General features: G+C 39.9%; 1 protein-coding gene across 1 annotated transcript in view; it reads right to left on the bottom strand.

Annotated features, from left to right (window-relative positions):
• The window catches only part of CPA6 (carboxypeptidase A6), a 46,522-nt gene extending 41,665 nt beyond the window's left edge, over positions 1–4,857 (bottom strand). The window contains exon 1 of the mRNA XM_026843549.1: positions 4,787–4,857. The gene's annotated coding sequence lies outside the window, so the exon portion shown is untranslated. The remainder of the gene's footprint in view (positions 1–4,786) is intronic.
• Between the last annotated feature and the right edge of the window lie 5,199 nt (positions 4,858–10,056).

Here is a 10,056-nt window from a genome sequence, read left to right on the forward strand (position 1 = left end):
TTAAGCAACTTTACAGAACCCACAGCAGACAAATTTTAATCTGCAGGGCTGGCTATTTTTACTGGCAGTGCAGGTCTAAATGCCATGTTCACCCCATCAGGGAAAAAAGCAATATTTTGTCACCTACAAGTTAATAGAACCAGCCAATGAAGGAATCCATTTATAATAATGATTAATAACAAAACACTGTGGGCAATGGAGCTACAGGCCAAAACTAATTTGTGGAAATTACTCAGCAAGTGATTATGACTAATGTGATTTGCCTTTGGGCAATTCATGAACCAAAAGTTAAATGTGTGGAATGAAACATTCATTATCCATTATTCACTCAGTACAGGCAATGGCATTTGTACTGTAGCAGAGCCTATACACTTCAGGCAGGTTTCAAGGGTTTATTACACTAAGCATTATATGGACTTTTTTTTTCTTAAAAAAAAAAAAGGGGGGGGCAAATATCCCTCCTTAAGGAGCTCCAGATGCTAAGTTTAAAAACTCTGAAGGGACTACACCTTCTGTGAAATTGTATGAGTCAACCTTACAGCTCAGGTATTGGTAAGAGAGCAGTCCTGTCTGAGATCAAAAGGCTTCCATGTGGACTAAAGCCCCTGAGTAGTCATCCACCTTCTGCAAGTTTTGACACATTGTGCCTAGACTGCCACTGCTGCCCGAATGAATTACGGGGGGCACTGAAGAAAGGACTCCTTTTGTGTCCGATTCTCTTCCCTAAAGGGATGGACCTTGCAACCTGCTGACTTCTACAGCATTTGCTTCAGCGTGGCAGAAGGCAAAGCTCTCCTCACCTCTTTCCCCACTGCTCTGGTGTTTCTGAAAGAAAACATCTAGAGTAGACTAAATGACAAAATCTACTTAGGAAAAATCAGTGGTAAGGACAGTCATTAAGAAACATGCAGGTAAAACAAAATGAGTGAAAAGATACGTTGCCACTCTTTCCAGTGTCCATTTATTTTCTTCCTGATTGTTTTCTCTTTGTCCAAATAAATGGGTGATAAGAAAGTGTATCTTTGCATTAGCTTTATTCTCTGCGCGACACCAAAATACACTGCTTCGTAATAGGATCATCAGGATAATTTTCTCAGACTTCTTTGTGATAAAGCCCTTCAGAAGGATATACTTGTTTGAACTGGACAGAGGTGAGTTTTCCTTTTAATTCTTAGGATTATGAAAGATAGGCCAGAGGCAAGGGCCATGTGACTCTGCCCTACACTGTAGATTTTAAAGGCAGAAGGAAATGGCTGGAATACAGAACACAAGTCTACAGTAAAGCTCCCTCCACCAGACACAGTGAGGAGGGAGCCTGGGACAGGAGGGATTGTCTTCTCTTTCTCTTGCCAGCATAGATGGTTTGTTGTATGCAGAGAAATCCTGCAGTGAGAATACAATCCATATCTGCAGTATCTACTCTGTGTTTCACTGCCCTGGGAATTTATTCAAAACATTCAAGTCTGTGCATGGATCACATTAGGGGAAAACTGGGCTTTCCAAACTTGGCTTTTGCACTGCAATTTCTTTATTTCTTTGGGCTGACTAATGGGGACTAATCCTGACATCACTAGAGAGCATAACTTTTTGGTACTTTTGAAATATACCTCATCTCTAAAAGACCAATTTGCCAGGGTAGAAAAACATATGTCTGAATTTAAACCCAAGTGCAGGTATCCTTCTCATTTTGTGAATGAAAGTGATGTAACTTCTATTTTCACTGGCTTTTCTTGTTCTTCTAATACTGACAGTGGGGAGAATACTATCAGGCCATATCATAACTCTTACGTTAATGTTCTTCAATAGACCAACTACTTGCAGTTAATCATAAAATACTTTCTTAAAAAAAAGTGGAATTGGTGCTATTTGATGGTTATTTAGGTACAAAACTGTTGTGTCTTGAAAGGATCCAGCTTTATTCTTCCCTTGAAGAACAGAGCATGCGAGTAGTATGACAGGTTGGTGTTAATTTACTGTTCAAACCAAAATATATTCAAAGGAGACATGTCTTAAACCAATTCTGTTTTTCTGACTCTAAAACGTAAAAATCCAAATCGAAGTACTTGTAATTATAGCAATTTTTAAAAATCTCTGTTGACCCTTCTGTTCATATCTCTCTTGTTTGTCAGGCATGCTGTGTAAAGGCAGCAACAGGCCTATATCTGGGCTTTGTCTGTAGCTTATTTTGCACTATTGGGTTTTTTTGGTGCACTGTCTTCTGTTTTCTCCTGAGCACATTATCAGCATTGTGCTTAAAGACTCATGTTTAAAAAAATTGAACTTAAATCCACTGTTGGTTGAGTTTCCAACTCTGGAAGTCTGGGAGTGGGGGCAGGATAGGGGAGACTGACATAAAGACTTAAAAAACTGCATGACTCTACATATATGGTTCTTCAAAGGGGCTGATGACTTGCAGCCACTACTGACTTTTGATGGTGTTGTGAGTACTTGGTACTGGGGGTGGGGTGGGGGGAGATAATGATAAGTTAAACATATCCATCACTTTTTAGCCCCCCAGGTGTCTCTTTCTGTCTGACCCCATGTAGATGGGCAGTGAAGCAGCTGCAGATGGAAGAGCCCTAAGACCTGAAATGCAGCCAAACCCAGCCTGTTTTCATGAAAATGGGTGTCAATACTCTCTTTTTTGAATCTTCCCTTCAGCCTCCTCAGCTTACTACCTCATCAGAATCAATCACTTTCTAATTAACTAGTCAAATTCTGATGCAGTTTGCCAAAATTTTATTATCCTGCTCTCAGAGTTATAGCATGCAATTATTTATTCAAGTTTCTACTACTCCCACTTTGATGCAATTGGGTGAAGGAATCTCTTTCGGGGAGCCTAAGGGAGCTCTGTAATGAGAAACAGTTGCAGGAAGGTGAATAACGCTTTTGCTTCACAGGGTTTGCAATATGAGGAGAAAGGAAAAAACACATGTGCTGCCTCTTTATGTTCCAGCATCCAGGGGGAAGAAATTAATGCAAAAACCAGCTTCCACATGTATTTATTTCTTGGGTTTATGGTTAGATTTTTTTCCTAATTGGGAGTAAAACAATTATCCTTTTTGAGGTATTACAGTAACATTCACAGCTGAGGGTCAGGCCCTTACTAAGCACTGCAGAAACAAATATTACTATATTTTAGAGGAGTTGGGCATTACAGTACAAAATGCTATAATACATAGCATTGCAACACTGCCTCTGTTGAACACTGGAATTCCTCATGCAACATGTGCACAGGTTGGATGTCTTGAGAATGGGATTTACAAGAGATAGCATCTTGAGTGAGGAACTAACCGAACGTATCATTAAGAAACACAGAGGTGATGAAGAGAGCCTCAGCCTTCTTACTTAAAGCTAGTAAGGCATCAATGTCTTGATTGCTAGAGTATTTGCAGCAGTAAGCCTTCTCCTGGACTGAGGTACCTAAGGTAGCTCTGTCCACTTTCTTTAAAAATGGCAGCAAGAAAGCTTTGTCATAACTGAAAGATGGAATGCTTTTCTAGGGGGGTGTGAAAGCTCTTCTAAGATCTTAATTTTGTTTGATTTGGTATGTGGACTGAGATCTGATTTATTTGTATCCCAGATGTTGGACTAGAAAATTATATGCACCTTCATTCTTTGCCTGAGAACACAATCATTTACATGAGGTTTCAACAGCGGAGACATAGGTACATCACAGACTGCCTAATAGTTTGCTGGAGTTCAAGGCAGTGAGTAGCCCTGAGTTTTTGCATGTGCTTGCATCACTTTGGCACCACTGCTGTTATGCTGTGACCCAAAACTGTATGTCACAGGACTGAAGTTACAATGTGTTCCTTTGTCTATGTCTACAAAACTCTTTTCAGCCAGACACAAACGAGTTTGCTGTGCCAAATGACTTTAGTTTGTGCCTGTAAAGCTGCCCATCAAATTCCTTTACCTTCCTTCATAGGTACAGGGTGACGTCAAGTGTTGCCGGCCGGGCTCAAGCACAATGTAAGCAAACACAGGGGAAGAGGCAGAGCTTGGGACTCACGTTCAACTCCTGGAACAAACTCAACCTAGTGATCAAGTTGTTACTTCCCTGGTTCTGCTCCGGTTACGCTGTGTTTTGGAGACTCTTAATGAAGCTTGACTCTCCCCCAGTGTCTGAGGGCAGTGCAGTCCCTTCCACATTGTCACAGGGGCCAGAGAACTGGCTTGCAGGTACTCCCCATCCTCCTCTGAGATATTGGGCCACACTGCTGTGGAAAGACTGCCTGTGCCTTTGTTAGCTGTGCCAGCAAAGCAACATGCTGCAGAGTGCTCTTGTGCTTTGCTGCTGCAGTGGCACAATCTGCAGGAAAAGGCCAGTGAAGAAAGTTTCTGGCTTGCTAGTGAGTCTTGTAGACACTCACTCAACTGCCTCTACAAAATTTTTCTGCCAGACAGATTCTCCAACTGAAGCCACTTCCTTTTTCCTATTTCTGTGTGTGTTCACATCTTGAATTAACTCAGTGTTTTAAATAAAACCATCAGTCAGATAATGAAGCATGCAACTATGTATGCTAGCAAGAAGTGGAAGAGTGAAAAAAGCAAATTTGCAAGTGTGGCACCTATAATATTTTAAGGCAATAAGTGTTCCTTGTTAAAACTGTCAGGCATGATGAATCTAATTCCTACGCTATTTTATTGGGAAATTAGGAATTTAATGGGCAAAGGCTGCTTTCCAGAGTATAAAATAGCTTGAAGTGCCAAATGAAATGTATGTCAGTTAACCCACTACAGTCTTCAACACAGATCAGAAAATGAAAATAATCAAACTTACCTTAAGCCTGTTAAATGCAGCCCTCAGGATCTGTGTTTCCCTCTTGCTCTCAGGAACAACTCGTATGACTTTATCACTGCCAATAACAGAACATTGAATTGACATTTTAAGGCTCTTTGCAGCAGCACAATGCAACAGTATATAGGTTCGGACAGCCACTGTACTTGCACTCTTCCAGCATCTGCAAAATGTCAGATGAACTGGAGCTTTGCTTTTAAACTTGCTTCCTGATTTATGCACTTCCATAGAAATTATTTGCTCTTTACAGATTAGGGTGTCAGTTTGACCCTCCATTTCTATGTAAATGCTTTTGTTCATTCCTTCTAACGTAAACCATTTGGGCTGACATATTCCATACTGAATATCTGCCTCAGATCAAAACAATTATTTTTTTGCCAAAACAAATAGTCTGTTTCTGAGGACAAGATTGGGTAAAATACATTGCTTTTGTATGTTTAAACATTTAATGGACTTTGAAGAGTCCATTGTTCTCATGCATTAAAGAGGGGTCTTGACTTCAGAAGAGAGGTGATCTTCATATCAGGGGCAATACCTTTTGCTTTATCCATTAACGCTTGCACAAATTTTGTGAAATACATAGCTGTTCATACATGCTCAGAAGGTTCTAGATAATAGCAGCTCATTTTATGCTCTTTCTTTAGCAGATCTCAGTGAACATAACTTTGCAAACAGGAAATAAGAAACCAAATAGCTGTCCGTTTAATGACCACCATAATGAACTATGGAAGGCTGGAGACCATAGAAAACATAGGGGATGATCATGTAATTTAAGACACCATCATCATAGTCCATAGACAAGAGGGCTGAAATAAACTTGTGTGGCCAAAGCTAATTCCAGCATTTTCCTACATTTTGAGTTTTTGAATGTGTACTCTTGATAATCAGTACTTCTAGTCTTCCAAGAGACTTCAGAGGTCATGCATATTTTTATTTCTACAGTTCCATCCACTAGCCAGAACCCCCTTATAAAAAACTTCTTTATCTCCAGTTTCAATTTTCTGCAGTAGAATTTCCCTTGAAATTGAGATAAGTTTGTCCCTTAAATATTTTGTGAACTCTCCTACTTTCCTGAAGTTTCTGGGTCTGCTCAGAAGATATTTGGCCAACTAGAAGCAATTCTGGTGAGTGTCCATTTGCCTGCCTCACTGCAGGTTCCAAAGCTGCTGCTGTTCTCAGCAAGCACTCACCAGATCTTGCCTTTGGTGTACTGCAGCCACAGCTCTGGTATGATCCACCTCTGTTGCAAGAATCCTCAATGCATATATAGGTACTGTCAGTAAGTGGTCCAGAAGAATGCACCAGTTGTTGGGTTCGGTACTACCAATAAACGCTGAATTCTGAAATGGCTTACTCCACCTGTCTGGCAGCCATTCTCCCTTCCCCCATTCTTCTTTAGTCTTTTCTCTTCAGTCAACATCTGCTCCCCTTGGTTAGCCTCTGATCCTTCTTTCTGTCTGAGCTCTTCAGTTTTGAATCTCACTTCTGCTGAGCCTTCCCTATAGACAGGTCCCAAGCCTCAAAACTCCTCAGGCATCCAACAGCTTCATGGCCTTAAAGTTTTTGGTCCAGTTAGAATCCAGGATATGACTGCAACAACACTGACATGTGGACCTCAGTCCATTCTGCTTGGCTGCTGTTGACCTTACTTGACAAATGTTCTATGCCTACGAAGGATGATTTCTGAAAGCACTCGTTATAATCTGGCAGCTCTAAAATTTTAGGGGAAATTACTATGTTTCCAAGTCAAGTTTAACCTCCTGTATAGGAACTTACACAGAAAGGAAAAAGCCTCTTAAGAGTACCAAAACTGCTGCATCTTTTCAAGGAAAATAGGTGCTTTTAATTTATCATACATACAACAGTAGTATTCTTTCCCATTACTTATTTTTTTTAGAGTATTAAATTGCTGTTAGGAAGGAAATGCGTAAAAAGGAGTAATGATTACCCAGAACATATGAAGGTGAAGTAACTAACAAAGATTCATTGGACATTTATGTAAGGAATGGGAAAACCAACATATAAAAACCAGATTTTAATGAAATAAGTAGCTAAGCATGTGTTATGCAGCTGTAATGGAATTTTGAAGGAACAGATATCACTTAGGTACACATCAATTAATGCACATCACTCTAAACTGTCTTGGATTACCTCATCAACTCTGTCATTTCCAATGTGATGAAAGACCTGCCTTAAAGGGGAAAATATTGGTGCTGTGAAACATTGATCACTTGACATGTTGGGAAGTGCCTCAAACTGTGACTGGGTCTGCTGCTAGAGAGCTCATAGCAAGCAGTTTAGCATACTTGGTACTGTTAGTATTTTATGAAAAGGTGGCTAAGCCTTTATAACATGGCAACTTCATTTTCTGTGCATGCAACAGGCAAGAATACACTGAATTCCTGAGAACTATGTGCTAACACCCACTTCTGCAGACTAGCCACCCATTAACATTATAATGATAAACGATAATTATAACAATATTATAATGATAAATATTACATGTTCTTCAAAACAGCACAGATACCAAATCTGGCTTTACTCCTGATATCTACCAGTCAAAGAACTTAGCCCTAAGGTTATTTTTTATCTTTACAGATTTCCTAGTTATGTTTAGCACTAAAGAAATAAAATTTTTACCTTAAATATTGCCTTAGATTTTAGGAAGCATTTCTTTACAGAACGGGTTGTTAGGTGTTGGAATGGGCTGCCCAGGGAGGTGGTGGAGTCCCCATCCCTGGAGGTGTTTAAGAGTCGGGTCGACATAGCGCTGAGGGATATGGTGTAGTTGGGAACTGTCAGTGTCAGGTTAATGGTTGGTCTGGATGATCTTCAAGGTCTTTTCCAACCAAGATGATCCTGTGATTCTGTGAAATGCTATGCAATACCCACTGAATTTAGGATAGAAATCCAACAGCCTACCCAGTGTTTAAGAGCCAACAAAGTCTACCAGATCACGGACTAATGTGGCTGATAAATGGCAGCTGTACCCCAGACACTCAGAACCACGCCCTGGTGAGGTCCTCTGACATCCGTCATGTTTAGCTGTTGAGGAGAAAGAAGTAAGTCATCATGTATACATCTAGGGAAAGTTGTGTTGCCTGCAGACATATGTTAGCACTCTGCTGATATGTGCAGACAAGGTTATTTTTCTAACTGTAATGTCTCTAAACTTTTTTTTAAATCTATTTTTTAAAATTTCTAAACAATCAGTGAGATGGGATATATTTTGTATAAATTAATGTAGAACTTTACATTCACCAGGACAAACTTTCAGTTTACCCCTAGCAACTAGGCTAATGGAATTTAAAGCTAGGACTTAGTGAGCTCATTTGAATTTTGTGTGAACAGCAGTTGAAAGCCTTTGAAAGAGCAATACACAAGCTTTATGAAATGAGCTGACCAGATGAGAGTAGTGAGAAAAGAGTCTGTCCCCATGGATGTCCTTGTGTCTGAGCAAAATGGGTGACGAGATGTTGGCTAGCACTGACATGCAATGACTTTTTCTTTCCTTCATTACCCCCTTGTATTTTCAAGAACAGCATGAAAAAAGACACTGCTGCCTTTGAAACACAGAATATGCTACATGGTGATATTCCCTGCTGCCAATGTGGACTAAAACCTATTGGTTTATTTCTTTGGCTCTTTTCATTTACTTTTTTCCATTTACTTCATAGTTTTACTCATCTATGAACAGTCCAGATGGATTCAATGAAACCATTCTGCAGCACATATACAACTTCTTTACTGATGGAATTAGTAGTTCTCTCTCATGAAACTTCCCTGCTGAAGTCACATGGCATGAACTGCATTTATGTAAATTCCTCATTTCCTTCAGGAAAATCCTTCTTATTGTTTTATTTTCCTGACTAATGTGAACCTTAATCAGCTCTCTCCTCTCCCATAGAATTCAATAAAAGTATGTTTACAAAGGCTTTAAAGTATTTTAAACACAGTTTGAGAAATGATATGCTATAAATCAAATACCAATAGAAAAAATCGGAAAGAAAATAAATCCCCACATACAAGCATCCATTCCTAATGGTAGAGGAGGGTTTATAGTTCTTGGGAACAAACTGCCATAGCTGCTGCACTTAAGTGGTTCATTAAGGCTTGGGAACTAGTTACACACTGAAAGACACATCTGAAAAAAGCTAGAGCTTGAAAGCCTCCTGTCAACTCCCAATATGCCATCAGATACCATTTATGATGAAAGATCGATTGCTTCATTCCCTTTTCTCTGCTAAATTCTTCTACTAGTCAAACCATTAAGAAATATTTAGAAGTTAATTTTTGTATCTCTCTTCATTACTGGGATAAAGAGTTTCAACCAGGTGCTCAATACTCTTACAAAAACAACTTACTTACAGAAGGTTGGGCTCCTTCCTGAGACCTGATGGGGACATCTGGAAAGGGAACTTTACAAAACCTTCTTTATGGTTTTCTGTATTGCAACAGATACTGATCCAAGCAGAAGAGAGCACCATATGTATTTTCTAAATAGCATTATATATATATATTTTCTGCCTTTTAGTTATTAAGGCAGGAAAATTGATGTTATTCCTGGTATAAGGAAGAGCTAGCCCATCTGTAATTCTGAATGAAAAATATTTGTTTGGGTAATGTAGGCAGAAATGCTGAGGAAGCAAAATATGTTACTGCATGATATTTATTGGTATAGCACAGATGACTTCCCTGACAACTGAATTTATATGCAAGTTGCCTGCTAATTCCCAGGCATAGGATGTCTGAGTTTCATATATGTTTTTAGGTGCAAAAAGGGTTTCCTACTTTACCCAAGCAGAAAACTTTAGGGACTAAAACAATGTCGTATTACTAGTGCTCTTCCTTTCACAGAATCACAGAATCATCTAGGTTAGAAAAGACCTTGAAGATCATCCAGTCCAACCATTAACCTAACACTGACAGTTCCCAACTACACCATATCCCTAAGTGCTACGTCAAACCAAGTCTTAAACACCTCCAGGGATGGGGACTCCACCACCTCCCTGGGCAGCCCATTCCAACACCTAACAACCTGTTCTGTAAAGAAATGCTTCCTAATATCCAGTCTAAACTTTCCCTGGTGCAACTTGAGGCCATTCCCTCTTGTCCTATCACTTGTTACTTGGTTAAAGAGACTCACCCCCAGCTCTCTGCACCCTCCTTTCAGGGAGCTGTAGAGGGCGATGAGGTCTCCCCTCAGCCTCCTCTTCTCCAGACTAAACACCCCCAGTTCCCTCAGCCGCTCC

This window comes from Athene cunicularia (genome assembly GCF_003259725.1).
Source record: "Athene cunicularia isolate RWA chromosome 2 unlocalized genomic scaffold, athCun1 chr2_part1, whole genome shotgun sequence".
NCBI classification, from domain to species: domain Eukaryota; kingdom Metazoa; phylum Chordata; class Aves; order Strigiformes; family Strigidae; genus Athene; species Athene cunicularia.